The sequence below is a fragment of the Manis pentadactyla genome, chromosome 5 (genome assembly GCF_030020395.1).
Source record: "Manis pentadactyla isolate mManPen7 chromosome 5, mManPen7.hap1, whole genome shotgun sequence".
Lineage (NCBI taxonomy): Eukaryota > Metazoa > Chordata > Mammalia > Pholidota > Manidae > Manis > Manis pentadactyla.
Genome location: NC_080023.1, coordinates 105,571,174 through 105,586,983, shown reverse-complemented (window position 1 = coordinate 105,586,983; position 15,810 = coordinate 105,571,174). Strand labels below are relative to the sequence as shown.

General features: G+C 36.0%; 1 pseudogene; it reads right to left on the bottom strand.

The window, feature by feature from the left end:
* The window catches only part of LOC118908931 (bifunctional heparan sulfate N-deacetylase/N-sulfotransferase 3-like), a 151,047-nt pseudogene that overhangs the window by 1,398 nt on the left and 133,839 nt on the right, over positions 1 to 15,810 (bottom strand).

The window sequence follows — 15,810 nt, the reverse complement described above, 5'->3', positions numbered from 1 at the left end:
GGTGTAACACAAGCCTGGGGCTGCCCAGCTCCTGTTAGCCTGCTCCTTAGGGATTTCCACAGGGTAAGTGATAGTCCAGTACCTTAATGAACTTCAGAATCGAACCTCCTGAAATCCATTTCTACTTTCTATCCTTTTGGAGCTTGTATTGAACCTTCTGATAACTGAGGATTATTTCTACCATACCTCAATTTATTGGCTTTTTGGGCATCATTTTCAAACCTGGCTGCCTGTGTCAGTTCTGCCTTTGTAGACAAACTCTTATCATGTGTCCTTTTATGTGTGTATGTGTGTCCACATAATCATTGCCCCTTAATCAAGTGCCCCTCTCCCTTATTATTCTGCTCCCTCATTATGGCAAGATAACTGATAGGAGGTTTGCAAAGTACAATATGTTGAGAGTTTAATATGTTCAGATCAAAAGTTACTAGGACAAGAACTAGGTGATACGCAGGATTTGGTGTACACATATTGTTATCTGACAATAATTCAGAAGACAATATTTTAGATGGTAAGATCACAGATATGATATTTGCTAATGTATGCCAATGTAGTCTGACTATATAAGCAAACTCATACAAAATAATGTAATGAGAGGGAATAATAATGCATACTTTTATAACATGTAATGAGAAATATATATATTTGGTTTTCATCTCTGGTTCCTGGTACATAACTCCTAAAATCCTTGTTATTTCCTGAGTGATAGGGGTGAGAGAAATGCCTTTTGTTTTTCATAATGATCTCCTTTAAACCATACCTTAGTTTATGCTGATGAAATGTCTCTTAGGGGAGCCCTGGATAACTTCACGTGGGGGCCTGGCTGCCAGAAGAACCAAACCCCAAAATATGATTAGGGGGTTGGAACTTTCAGCCCCACTCTGCCTCTGGAGAATGGAAAAAGGGATTGGAGGTTGATTCAATAATCATGGCTAATGCTTTAATGAATCATGGCTAGTAATGGAACCTCCATCAAAAGCCTAAATGGAGGGATTTGGAGAACTTCAGGGTTGGTAAGTGTATCCACATGCTGAGAAGGTGGCACATTGCAAACTCTACAGGGACAGAAGCTTCTGTGCTCAGGACCCTTGCAGACCCTGTGCTATATACCTCCTCGTCTGGTTATTCATTTCTATCCTTTCTAATAATAGGAAGTAAAGTGTTTCCCTGGTAATAATAAAGTGTTTCCCTGAGTCCTGTGAACTGCTACAAATTATAAAACCTGGGGAAGGGGTGATGGAGGGATTTGTAGCCAAGTTGGATAGAAGTGTGAGTAATCTGGAACCCACTACTTGCTATTCGAGTCTGAAGGGGATGGGGAACAGTCTTATGGGACTGAGTCCTTATCCTGTGGAGTTTGAGCTAACTCTGGGTAGCTGGCATCAGAATTGAATTAAATTGTAGGACATCTAGTTGGTGTCTGCAGAAAATTGGAGAATTGCTTGGTATGGAAACCCCACACATTAGTGTCAGAAGTATTTGAATAAAAGCAGATTTTATGACTACACAGTAACCTTGTTGAGAGATGTAGGAGTACTGATATCCTGAGGTTGTATTTTTTCTTATTTTCCTCTGCCACCAAATTTTAAGTCAGTTTGATAGGAGTAAGATAAAAAGTTAAGAAAAATGTTCTGTAGTGTCTTTTAAACATTTTAGTTTTAATAAACATAAATAACTGACATAAATGAAAAGGATATTTTTTATATTGCTTGCTTGAAACACTATGGAAATAGCTTTTAAATTTCTTTCAATGTATGAGGATTGTTTTCACAGTGCTCTGAAGGTCTATTTTAATAGCCAAAGAAAACTATGGTTTTGAGAATACAGTTTATCAAAACAACAGGAAGAACCCCCACAATGCCTTTTAGATAGAATTTAATTATGGGTTTAATGAGGATAGGCCCTGTCTCTATCAGGTTGTATTAAAAAAAAAGGTCCTCATAGTCTTGAAGTATTCAAAAAGTATTCAGGTAACTTTAGACCATCTTAGTATTCTCAGTCCTCTGTAGAACTCTTAGTTAACATGATGTGTTAAATATTGTGAGGAAAAAAAACCAAATAATATTTTAGTTTCTGAGTTAAAAATTTTTTTTTAACCAAATCAATCTACTTGCACTCATAAGTCCAAACCACACATTAACTGGATTGATTATGAAATCAAAATAATATTAATAAATTTTAATATATGTGAAAGAAACATTAAGGTAAAAGTACAAGGTCTACAAACTAATAGCACTGATTTTCATCACTATTCTGAACAAAATAAACATGAAGTGCTAGCTACAGACCACAGTTTGGGTGTTTCTCTTCTCCTAAACCTAAATTATCAGCAAGTATGTTAAATACTTAGGAAATAAATTAATTTGTCTTATTAGCATACTAATCATTTAAAGCTTAGTATAACAGTAGTCAATATTCTTATGCAGGCCATACTTAACCACTGTACAGTGACACAATGAAAAAAAATAAAAATATTTTGGTTCTATTTTCAATTTCCAGTTGTCAAAGTTTGTGTCTTGATTTCAGTTAATACTTTTGGTGCTAAAATTTCTATGAACATATTATTTTCTTGGAATGAGATTTGCCTTCTCTGTTCTCATTCCAAATGGCAACTTCTATTGTCTTCTTTTATTCTTGCATGATAGGCATTGGAAAAATCAAAACAAGCATCCTGCATGCATTGAAATTTAAATGTCACTTTCACATTTTAGAAAGGTTCAATTTTTATTTTAACCACTTTTCTAAGAAAATGGATATATTATTATTAATAATTTTGCTTATTTAGTTTGTATTTTAAATCTCTGTACTTACATCAGGATCCATTGGAGAGTATTTTCTTCCTTTGCTCCTTCCAAGGCATTTTGTTTTACTTTCTTCCAGTAACTGACACCAGAAACCTTTACGAGAATCAAACCTAAAAAAATAAAAAATACAAAACACAAAAAAAGTATTTCTCAAGGGATTTATAAGATATGATGACCAAAAACATGAATATTTTTATGTGGCTATTAATCTATAACCAGGGAAACTGGCATGTTTTTTGACTTATATCACTTTGCATAAAATGTTTGGCATACTTGTGAATTCTCAGTCCATCTGTCATATTTGTGAGTTTGCCAGATTCCTAATAGAAAAATTGTCAGCAGAAGTTCTCATACAAATAGATATTAAGACTATCTCCTTCATCTGGAAGAAAATTTTTTTATAAATTTTAAGCCCATTCTTTCCCTTTGTAGAGTTTAAAAATGACAAGTCAAGCTTCATCCATATCTATGGATTTACATAGTCCTTGTACCATATGATTACAAAGTAATAGAAGAGAAAAGGTTTTAGTGTGCCATGGAGAGATTAATTTTAGGATTCTCTAGCTATAACCCATTCAGATTTTTTTTACAGCTATGTTCTTATTTTTGGTATAATCTCTGTATTAAAGTAAAAGCAGCTATAAATGTGGATTTTCATGGCATAATTATAGTCAACATAATAGTAGCACATTAAATTTATATTTTAATTTACCAAAATATTTCATGTAAGTCTTTGTCATTTGAGCTTTCATTATAATCCTTTAAGGATATGGAGTATAGGATTCTTCCTAGTTTATGACACTTAGCATAGTGTTTGTCTCTTTGTGAACACTCACCAAATGTAAGTTGAATAAAAAATGAAAAAGAAGGAAGTGTTTTGAAGGTTTATTTATCTTGAATTATATACTTTTTCAGTATGCAGGTAATGATTCACATCTAGGCCTCCTGACTGTAGGTCAAGGGCCTTTTCTTATTCACTTTTTTCTGGGCATGTGTTCTACTATCATTCATTATGAAGAAATAGTAATTTCCACCCTTGAATATGAAAGTGAAAGTAATAGTCATGAATGACAATTTTTTCACATTGCTTTTGTTATTCAGCAATTTTATTGCTGTTTTTTCTTCTTCATTAAAAGAACGATCATTTAGTATTAGTTCCTTTTGTCTTAATCCATACTACTCAGAATACTGCTTATAATTTTTCTTAAAATCATAGTGTGAACAATGAACAAATGGAAACTGAAATAAAAATACATCTTACGCAAAAATAAACTTAAAGTGGATTAAAAGCCTAAATATAAAACCTGAAACCATAAAACGCTTAAAAGAAAACATAAGCAGTAAACTCTTGAACACTGGCAGTAGTAATTTGTTTCTGGATAAGTTTTCCCAGGAAAGAGAAACAAAAACAAATGTAAACAAGAGGGACTACATCAAACTGAAAGGCTTCTGCACAGCCTAAGAAAACGTCAACAAAATGAAACCTCACCCTACCGCATTGGAAAATATATTTGCAAATTATATATCTGATAAGGGGTTAGTAACCAAAATTTATAAAAAATCATACAGCTCGGGAGAGGATTAAAGATGGCAGCATGAGAGGTGAGACAGAAAATCTGAACAAACCAATTAGAAGTAACAAAATCACACTGGTAATCAAAATACTACCTAAGAACAAAACTCCTGGACCAGATGCCTTCACCACTGAATTTTATCAAACATTTAGTGAAGACCTAATAACCATCCTCCTTAAAGTTTTCCAAAAAGTAGAAGAGGGAATACTTCCAAACTCATTCTATGAGGCCAGCATCACTCTGATACCAAAACCATGAAAAGACACCACAAAAAGAGAAAATTACAGACCAATGTACTTGATGAACACAGATGCAAAAATACTGAACAAAATATTAGCAAAACAAATTCAAAAATACATCAAAAAGATCATCCATCATCAAGTGTGATTCATCCCAGGGATGCAAGGATGGTATGACATTCAAAAATCCATCAGTATCATCCACCACATCAACAAAAAGAAGGACAAAAACCACATGATCATCTCCATAAATGCTGAAAAAGCATTAGACAAAATTCAACATCCATTCATGATAAAAACTCTCAGCAAAATGGGTATAGAGGGCAAGTACCTCAACATAATAAGGGCCATATATGACAAACCCACAGCCAACATCATACTTAACAGAGAGAAGCTGAAAGCTTTTCCTTTAAGTTTGGGAACAAGACAAGGATGCCCACTTTCCCCACTTCTATTCAACATAGTACTGGAGGTCCTAGCCATGGCAATCAGACAACTCAAAGAAATAAAAGGAATCCAGATTGGCAAGGAAGAAGTTAAACTGTCCCTGTTTGGAGATGACATGATATTGTACATAAAAAACCCTAAAGAAGCCACTCCAAAACTACTAGATCTAATATCTGAATTCAGCAAAGTTGCAGGGTACAAAATTAATACACAGAAATCTGTTGCATTCCTATACACTAACAATGAACTATCAGAGAAATCAGGAAAACAATTCCATTCACACTTGCATCAAAAAGAATAAAATATATAGGAATAAACCTAACCAAGGAAGTGAAAGACCTATACCCTGAAAACTACAAGATACTCTTAAGAGAAATTAAAGAAGATACCAGTAAATGGGAACTCATCCCTTGCTCAGGGCTAGGAAGAACTAATATTGACAAAATGACCATCCTGCCTAAAGCAATCTATAGATTCAATGCAATTCCTATCAAAATACCAACAGCATTCTTCAATGAACTAGAGAAAATCATTCTAAAATTCATATGGAACCACAAAATACCTCAAATAGCCAAAGCAATTCTGAGAAAGAAGAGTAAAGCTGGGGGCATTATGCTCCCCAACTTCAAGCTCTGCTACAAAGCCACAGTAATCAAGACAATTTGGTTCTGGCACAAGAACAGACCCATAGACCAATAGAACAGACTAGAGAGTCCAGATATAAACCCAGCCATATATGGTCAGTTAATATACAATAAAGGAGACATGGATATACAATGGGGAAATGACAGCCTCTTCAACAGCTGGTGTTGGCAAAACTGGACAGCTACATGCAAGAGAATGAAACTGGATTATTGTTTAACCCCATACATAAAAGTAAACTGGAAAGGGATCAAAGACCTGAATGTAAGTCATGAAACCATAAAACTCTTAGAAGACACCATAGGCAAACATCTCCTGAATATAAGCATGAGCAACTTCTTCCTGAACGCATCTCCTCGAGCAAGGGAAACAAAAGCAAAAATGAACTTATGGGACTACATCAAACTAAAAAGTTTCTGTGTGGCAAAGGACACCATCAGCAGAACAAAAAGGCATCCTACAGTATGGGAGAATATATTTGTAAATGACATATCCGACAAGGGGTTAACATCCAAAATATATAAAGAACTTACATGCTTCAACACCGAAAAAGCAAATAAACTGATTAACAAATGGGCAGAGGATATGAGGACACAGTTCCCCAAAGAAGAAATTCAGATGGCCAACAGACACATGAAAAGATGCTCCACATCACTAATCATCAGGGAAATGCAAATTACAACCACAATGAGATAACACCTCACACCAGTAAGGATGGCCAGCATCAAAAAGACTAAGAACAACAAATGCTGGTGAGGATGTGGAGAAAGGGGAACCCTCCTATATTGCTGGTGGGAATGTAAGCTAGTTCAACCATTGTGGAAAGCAATGTGGAGGTTCCTCAAAAAGTAAAAATAGAAATACCATTTGACCCAGGAATCCCACTCCTTGGAATTTACCCAAAGAATACAACTTCTCAGATTCAAAAAGACATATGCATCCCTATGTTTATCGCAGCACTTTTTACAATAGCCAAGATATGGAAGCAACCTAAGTGTCCATCAGTGGATGAATGGATAAAGAAAAGGTGGTACATATACACAATGGAATACTATTTGGCCATTAGAAAGAAACACATCCTACCATTTGCAACAACACGGATGGAGCTGAAGGACATTATGCTCTGTGAAATAAGCCAGGCAGAGAAAGACAAATGCCAAATGATTTCCCTCATTTGTGGAGTGTAACAATGAAGCAAAACTTAAGGACCAAAATAGCAGCAGACTCAGAGCCTCTAAGAATGAACTAGTAGTTACCAAAGGTGAGGGATGTGGGAGGGTGGGTGGAGAGGGAGGGAGAAGGGAATTGAGGGGTATTATGTTTAGTACACATGGTGTGGGGGATCACAGGGAGAACAGTGTAGCACAGAGAAGGCACATAGTGAATCTGTGGCACCTTGCTGCACTGATGGACAGTGACTGCATTGGGGCATGTGTGGGACTTGATAATATGGGTAAATGTAGTAACCATATTGTTTTTTCATGTGAAACCCTCATAAGAGTGTATAGCAATCGTACCTTAATTACTTTAAAAAAAAAAGAATTCATACAACTCAACACCAAATAAACAAATAATCTGATTAAAAAATGGGTAGAGGACCCAAACAGACATTTCCTAAAGAAGACATTAAGATGGTCAACAGACACATGAAAAGATACTCAACATCACAAAGAATCAGGGAAATGCAAATCAAAACCTCAATGAGATAACACCTAACACCTGTCAGAGTGGCTAATATCAACACGTTAGAAAATAACAAGTGTTGATGAGAATGTGGAGGAAAGGGAACACTTGTATACTGCTGGTGCGACTGAAGATAGTGCAGTCAGTATGGAAACAGTAAGGAAGTTTCTCAAAAACCAAGAAATAGAAACACCTAATGACACAGGGATTCCACTTCTTGGAATTTACCTGAAGGAAACAAAATCACTAATTTGGAAAAGATGCATGCACTCCTATTGCAGTGTTATTTATAACAGACAAGTATGGAAGAAACCTAAATGCCCATTTGTAGATGAATAGATAAAAAAATGGAATGAATATATAATGAATATATACAAAGGAGTATTAACCATAAAAAAGAAAGAAATACTGCCACTTGTGACATCATGGGTGGACCTAGAGGGTATTATGCTAGGTGAAAGTCAGAAAAGAAAATGCCATGTGATTTCACTTATATGTGGAATCTAAAAAACAAACGAAATGAACAAACAAAAAAACCATAAATAGACTTACAGACATAAAGAATAGACTGGTGGTTGCCATAGGGCAGAGGGTCAGGAAATGGGTAAAATAAGTGAAGGGGGGAAAATTTAGTGAGGATGTTTGATATCTTGATCTGGGTGATGGTTAAGTAAGTGTCAAAATATACATGTCAAAAATTCATGGAATTGTATTTTAAGATTTATGCATTTTATTGTATGTACCTCAATTAAAAAAATAAAAGACATTTAAATTAGCATAAAAGCTAATCATTGAAATAGCTAGCGATAAATTTAAGACAAAACATGTACAAGCCTGCACACTAAAAATTATAAAACATTTTTTAAGAAAAATTATAGAAGACAAAAAATTATAGAAGACATAAATATAAAAAATGTATTCTATAAATGAAATTATAGAAGACAAAAAACAGTAAAGGTCTCTTCATGAATCAGAAGATTAAATATTTAAAAAATATTACACTCTCCAAATTTATTTATAGATTTCAGTGTGATTTTAATCAAAAGTGTAGTACTTTTTTTTAAATGAATGAAATAAAATGATTCTAAAATATATATGGAAATAAAAAGAAACTGAGCAAGCGAAAACAATTTGAAAAAGGAGAGTGAAGTTGGAAATCTTATACTATTTAATTTCAAGGTTTACAATAATGCTACAGTAATCAAAGCTGCATGATATTGGTATCCATGAAACAAAATAGAGCACAGAAAGAGGCCAACACATCTATGGTCAACTGATTTTCAAAAACAGATGCCAAAATAATTTGATGGGAAAAGACAGTCTTTTAAACAAATTGAACTGGAAAAATTGTATATGTGTATGGGAAATAGGAACATTGAGCCTTACCTCATACTGTATATAAAAATTAACTTGAAATGGATCATAGAATTAAACCTGTAAGTGCAACAAACTGTAAAATTCTGGAAGTAAACAGGAAAAAACACATAGAAAGTTTTTACAATCTTGGGTTAGGCAAAGTATCTTAGGATGACTGATAAAAGAAAAATAATGTTAATTTTGAATACATCAAAATTTAAAACTTTTGCTTTTCTAAAACACTTAAAAAATGAAAAGCCGTCACTGGTTGGGTGAAAATATTTGTAAAACATATATCTATTAAAGGACTTACTATTCAGAATATATAACTCAACTAAATAAAAAAGATGACAATACTAATAAAAATTGGGTAAAAGTTTGGAACAAATACTTCATTAAAACATTAATTAAAACAATAAAAAAAGACATTTAAATAATCTGCACATAAGCCTGGAGGGTCTAATGCAATATTTCTGGAAGTCTGTTATGATGTAACATAGTTCAATAACATTTTGTAATTAGCAATTTCCACATTTGAATTCTGACTCATTTCAGATATTTACATGATCAAAATTCAGAATTCAGACTAGCTATTATTTTTATTATTATTCACTTATACATCTAACTGTAGATACATGTCTGGAACACACATATACCTTATCATAAAATGAGCAGCCTTCTCAAAATGTTTTTTTAAGAAATACTGAACTTCACACATGTTAAAACTCAGAATCAAGAGAAAAATAGGGTTTTCTTGCATCTCTGCTAATTGATCACATCTTGCAGCAGGATGTCATGCTGGGCTTTATTGAGAAATATATGTGTGTCTGTGTGCCTGGCACCTAGTCCAGGCATCTACGCATAAGGCAGTGGTTGTAAGTGTGTTATAGTGGAAATGAAAAGGAGAGGAAAGCAGTGGGGAGATCATATTTATTTTCCAGGTGACCTGAGGTTGAAAGTGAAGGGACTGGTGTTGGTGAGGGACCTTGTGAATTTGAGGACATATGCAATGCTCTTTCAGAGCCTAAGGGAAGAATCCTGACAGCAGATGGAGTAAGATCTTGCCATATCTGTTCAGAATATTAGCAATGTCCCTCTGCAGATTGTAAGATAAATTGTAGCCGAAATAAGCAGGCAAAGATAGGCAACAAAGGGCTAGGTAATTTATTTGAATGCCCCTGGGCGAGGTTCTGTGACCCCTCCCCCAGTGCCTTCAACCTTACATTTCAGCCTTTTGGTCATAATGGTCAACGACTTGATCTGGCTAGTTTTGGCTGACAAGGGGCATCATGGTGGGGGTGGGGGGGTTCGTAGCATGTAGCTACATTGCTCTGACTGCAAACATCTCACTCTGCTTTCTCTAGAGGCTTTCACTTCACTCTGTCTAAGCTTATGGTTTTTGTCTTATTTTTTGCTTCTACAGATAGAGACTCTAGCTGCTGCCAGGGAAAAGGGGCAACGACCACTCTGGCTGCTTCATGCTGAGAAGGGGCACAGTAAAGGGTGCAGCTAGGTCTCTATCACTGGTCAGTTGAGGGGGCTTCAGAAAGTTGGCGCTTTTATTCTGGAAGGACAAATTTGATGAGATTAAGAATGCATGGCTGAGTATGAGAACTAGAAATATGAAGAGTTTAATTGAGAATTATAGCCAGGTATTATGGGGAAACTAAAATTTTGGATTGTTTACATTTTAATAACTAGTATTAGGATTTAGTATAGATAAGACTGCATTATTGAAACAATACTTTTCTCTAAAATCACTCTTATTTTTATTAGAAGTAGCTAGATTAAGAAAATAATTAACACTTGGCTTTATTATTTGCATAAGTGCAGCAAGAAGAGCAATTGATTACACAGGCTCTTTTAAATGTGCTTTGCTGGAACTTTTTGTAAGGAATTTTGAACTTTTAAAGGCCTCTCAAGGCCAGAAAGCCAAGTAAGACTTGCTTTTAGGTTGTGCCTGCAGTACCTGTACATTTGGGTGAATTCTTATCTTCTTGAGGTTCTCAAGACATTCCTGAGGTTCCTGCACTTGCTAGGAAGTGACCTTCCTTACTCACCTGGTAAGGCTGCTAGGAACTCTGTAAGCAAGGAACTAGGTCAATTCTTCTAAGGGGCTTTGTTGGCTGTATAAAGTCAATCTTAGCTCCTTAAAGCTCTCTGTTCATATCTGAGTTTACACATGTGTCTCTCAGGTATGACGTTCCAGTCAAAGCTTTGGTAATATAACTAGTGTTTTTAATTGGTCTTCTTACCAGGAAAGCAGATTCTTATTGAACTTGTGCAAATAAATATACTGCTATGAAATATAAAAATAGTTACTAAGAGTTTTTAAATTCTGGAGGGATCAGGTAGAGAGAAAGACAAAGTTTCAATTCTGCTTATAAAGGCAGTCATTTACTAAACTGTTGTCAGCTTAAGAGAAAAAGCTTAAAATACTTTATCAACAACATTTGAAACAAAAAGTCACAAAATCATTTTTTATAGTTTACTTAATTTTATGTAACTAATACTTGTTCTGCTGAAATCTAGTTTTTTACTAGTTTAGGAGTAATAAAACAGTGAGTATAGATGACAAAAGACTTACAAATGACAATGGTTAAAGATCTGATGAGAGCTTACTGTAAGACAGTTGTCATAAGGAAATTTGGATATTTCTGTAACAGAACATTCAGTAACAAAGTTTAGCATCATTCCCTGTGACAGTGCTTTCTAGGTAATTAAGCAGGTAAATAAGCAAAATTAGCCAAATATTTTCCTCAATGAGAAAAAATTCTTCTGACATGTTCTAGGGGCCCTTTGGAAAATATCAGAGTGAACTAGAGGTAAAAAGCACTTTTTTCAATTTGATTTTGGGAAGCTGTTAAAAGTTTTAAGGCACTTGCTTAAATAGGATTATAGGTTGCTATGAAGCAATATTTATCTATTTAACCAGAATGACAACAAAATACCTCAAAGGCAAATAAAGAAGGTTACATAGTTGTTAGCAAACTTTAGCTTTTAGTTCTTTTAATATTAAGATTTCATTTTCTTAAATATTCTGACAACTCATTGAGACTTTAAGCTTGAGAAACTGCTTTGATAAAACAATTAGAGAACTCATTGCAATTTTTAAATATTAAGAGCAGATTAACAGTTAAGAAAACTATCTTTTTAACTGAAAACAAAATTTTAATTTTGCTGTGTACTTGATACTGAGATTTATTTGCTACACTTATTTAGTTTACTTATTTTTAACTATGCTAGGTTATTTACAAGACCTTTACTGAATATTAGAACAAAGCCAAGCTTTTAGGCATTTATTCTTAAAAGATTTAGCAGATAACATCAACTTAAATGACATTAGGTAAACTTAGGCAGCTTATAACAAGGACATGTGTGCCTCAGCTAAATTCAAATTAGCATTAATGCTTAACATTTTTTATCAGATTTCTTGGAAGTTTTAGAATGCCTATTTTCACAAGCACTTGTTTTTAAATCAATTTTTATTAATACCATCTGGAGGTAGGAAAATATTTCTCATTTACACACCTAGACACACAAACATACAAATTGAGATACGACAACTATAGTCAGCAACACTTTTTACACAAAAACATACACAGATAGACAAACTGATATAAAGACTTGAGTTACTGATATCTAATTGCTTTGTTTTTCTTCAGCTTCTTGTTTGTGGCTTCTGGAAGTAGAGGGTGGGAGGAGTGTGTTCTGGTGGGGGAAGAGGGCAGTGAAGGTGGAAGGTGAGGGGGAGGGGTTGGTGCAGCCACTGGAAGAGGAGAGCAGGACAATGGCATTGTTGAGAATGTAGGACTTTAAGATGGCGGCGACACGTGTGAAGACTAAGGACTTAAAGATGGTGGTGGGGAGAGGGGGAGGGGATTGCGAGCTGAGGGAGGTGGGCAACTGAGGTTTTCTGGTGGATCTGAAAAGGAAGGACTGGGCAGAGTAAGAGGCTGACAATATTTAACTGGAGATCGGGCCAGGAGAACTTGAGAAAGTCTGGGCAGGAACGCAGAGTCCAAAAAGCCTGCACATATGGGATTTCACTCTATTCTCCGCTCCAGTGGCAATAATTAGTTAAGTTGGTGAGGGGGCCAAAGTCAAAAATTCTCTCAGGGTGCCAGTGAGATTGATTGTCCAAGGGATACTGAGGCCCGGCCTGAGAGCAAAGGAAGACCAGCTTCCATTTGCGAACTTCCCAGGACAAACATAGAGTAGCCAAATTAGAAATGAGACACCGCAGTGGGGTCTGAACCTCCACTTTTTTTTTTTTTTTAGATAATTATTTTTTATTGAAGGGTAGTTGACACACAGAATTACATTAGTTTCAGGTGTACAACACAGTGATTCAACATTTATATACATGATAATTCTAGGTACCAGCTATCACCATGCCAAGTTGTTACAATATTTTGACTATATTCCTTATGCTATACATTACATCCCGGTTACTTATTTATTTTACAATTGCAAGTGTGTACTTTTTTTGTGTGAGGGCATCTCTCATATTTATTGATCAAATGGTTGTTAACAACAATGAAATTCTGTGTAGGGGGGTCAATGCTCAATGCACAATCATTAATCCACCCCAAGCCTAATTTTCATCAGTCTCCAATCTTCTGAAGCATAACGAACAAGTTCTTACATGGAGAACAAATTCTTACATAGTGAATAAGTTACATGGTGAACAGTACAAGGGCAGTCATCACAGAAACTTTGAACCCCTGCTTTTGAGGGCTGGTTCCCCATGTCTGCACCACTTCTCAACTAATCCCGCTGAGAGGAGCGCCTAGTGTCTCAAGCGCACCAAGTCAGGGGAGATGGCCTGGAAGCCTGGGTGAGGGACATCTCCCCCACCACAGGGCCAGGGGCAGGCCAGATGCCTGCAGATGTCCTGGGGCCTCGGGTAGGGACGTCTCCCACACCACAGGACCAGGGGCAAGTATCCCGGATACTTGCAATGGATGGGCTGAATGCCCAGACCTGGACGTACGCACGATTTCTAACGGACCAGGTGAAACGGAGTTAGGAAGGGAAGCAGACTGGGGGAAACTGAGGGACTCACCAGAAAATAGTCCACACAGCGGAGAGCAGGCCAAGGTCCCGGGTCGGGGAAGGAGGGGGCGGGGCTGCCGGTGGCTGGTAGGGCCCCGCGCTCACGCTCCTTCCTGGGATTTCAGCACCAAATGTAAGATAAATTCTAGCCGAAATAAGCAGGCAAAGATAGGCAACAAAGGGCCAGGTAATTTATTTGAATACCCCCGGGCAAGGTTCTGCGGTCTGGTTGTCACAGGCTAGGGAAGTCATGCAAAAGTAGACAGGCAGAGAGTTTTTAAAGAAGGTAGGGGGATGCAGAGCTTAGATTTACAGCGGCGCGAGGATTGGCTAGACTAAGGCACATTTTTCAGGTTGGGAGGGGGCAGCAGCCGGGGACTTTGGCATGTCATCAGTGTCTGACGTGCTACCCCCTCCCCCCAGTGCCTTCAACCTTACACAGATTAGCCTCTGTACTGCTGATATCTGATGGAACAGTAAAAAAACAATTTTTTCATATAGGCACTGGTAGCTAGTCATTTCATGTAGGCACTAGTCATGGCTAGGACCTTCCTTTAAAGGATTTAAGGAAGTGAGCATTTGGAGGAAATTTATGTGTTGTTTTGTATCTCTCTATGGTTACTCCTTCCTGGAGGTATGCATAATTTGTTTATCATTGTGTCCCCAGAGTCATGCAAGTAATAGTCATTCAATAAAACTTTGTTGAATTAAAGACTAAAATAAGAATGGACTGGTTAAGTTTGTGTGGAATACTACCTGAGAACATCTAGAAATGAAAGGGAGATAATTGAGGGTAGGGACAATCAAGATTCTCCAATTATTCAACCTCTAACAGATAACATTTCTCCAACTACATTTCTCCAACTAGTAACATATATATACTAATGAAAATGTGAATTTAATTTTACCCTTGGGCAGATGAATCCTAGAAAATATTTGGATTACACTTAGAAATTCAACTATGTTTTAAATGCCTTTAAATTGAAATAACATTTCCATGTGAAAAACTGTGCAAGAAAGTTTCAAAACTAAAACACCATCATTTAGGTATTACTAAAATGGAACAAGCACAATGTTTTTAAATCAGTTCCTTCTCCACAACGTGGTTTTTTAACTTAATGAACCATTTTAGTGGTACACATTTTATTTTTAACAGCTTTTTTGAAATATAATTTACATATCAAACACTCACCCATTTAAAATGTATAATTAAGTGATCTGCAGCAAATTTATAGTTATACAACAATCACCACAATTCTGTTTTAGAACATTTCCACCACCCCAAAAAGTCCTTTAGAGCCCACTGCAGTCAATCCTTGCTGTCACCCCCAGCTCCAGGCAAGCTCTGAACTTTCTGCCTCAAAATTTGACTTTTCTGGACATTTCCCTTTTGTTATTGGTGTGGATATGACAAATTTTGTTAATCCCTTTATGAACTGATGCACATTTGGATTGGTTCCAGGGTTTGGCTATTATGAACATTGCTACTCTGAATAGGTCTTTGTGGACATAGGTTTTCATTTCTCTTGGCATAGATTCCTAGGAGTGGAAATGGATTGTTGGTAAGCTTCTCTTTAATTTTTGAGAGATTACAAAACTGCTTTTCCAAAATAACCATATATTATACATTACCATCAGCAATATATGAGGATTCAAATCTCTCCATTCTTGCCAACATTTGGTATTATTTTTTGGAATATAGCCATTCTAGTGGTTTTTCAATGTGGTTTTAATTTGCATATCACTATGATTACACATTTATTATTCAAAATGACAGTATTTTTGGAGACATTCATTTTATAATAAAAGTTGGACACAACTTAAAAAGCTCACTTGATCATCAGGTGAGAAATTGGGGATCAACAGAGGTGAGGCTTAGAACCTCACCCCCACTGTTCTGAGAGAAATCTTCTGCATACGTGGATGTTTTATTGCCCTTGTCTAGCTTGGATTAACACATAGTCTACAGGCACACACCTGATCATCTACATTTGCTCTCTTACAACA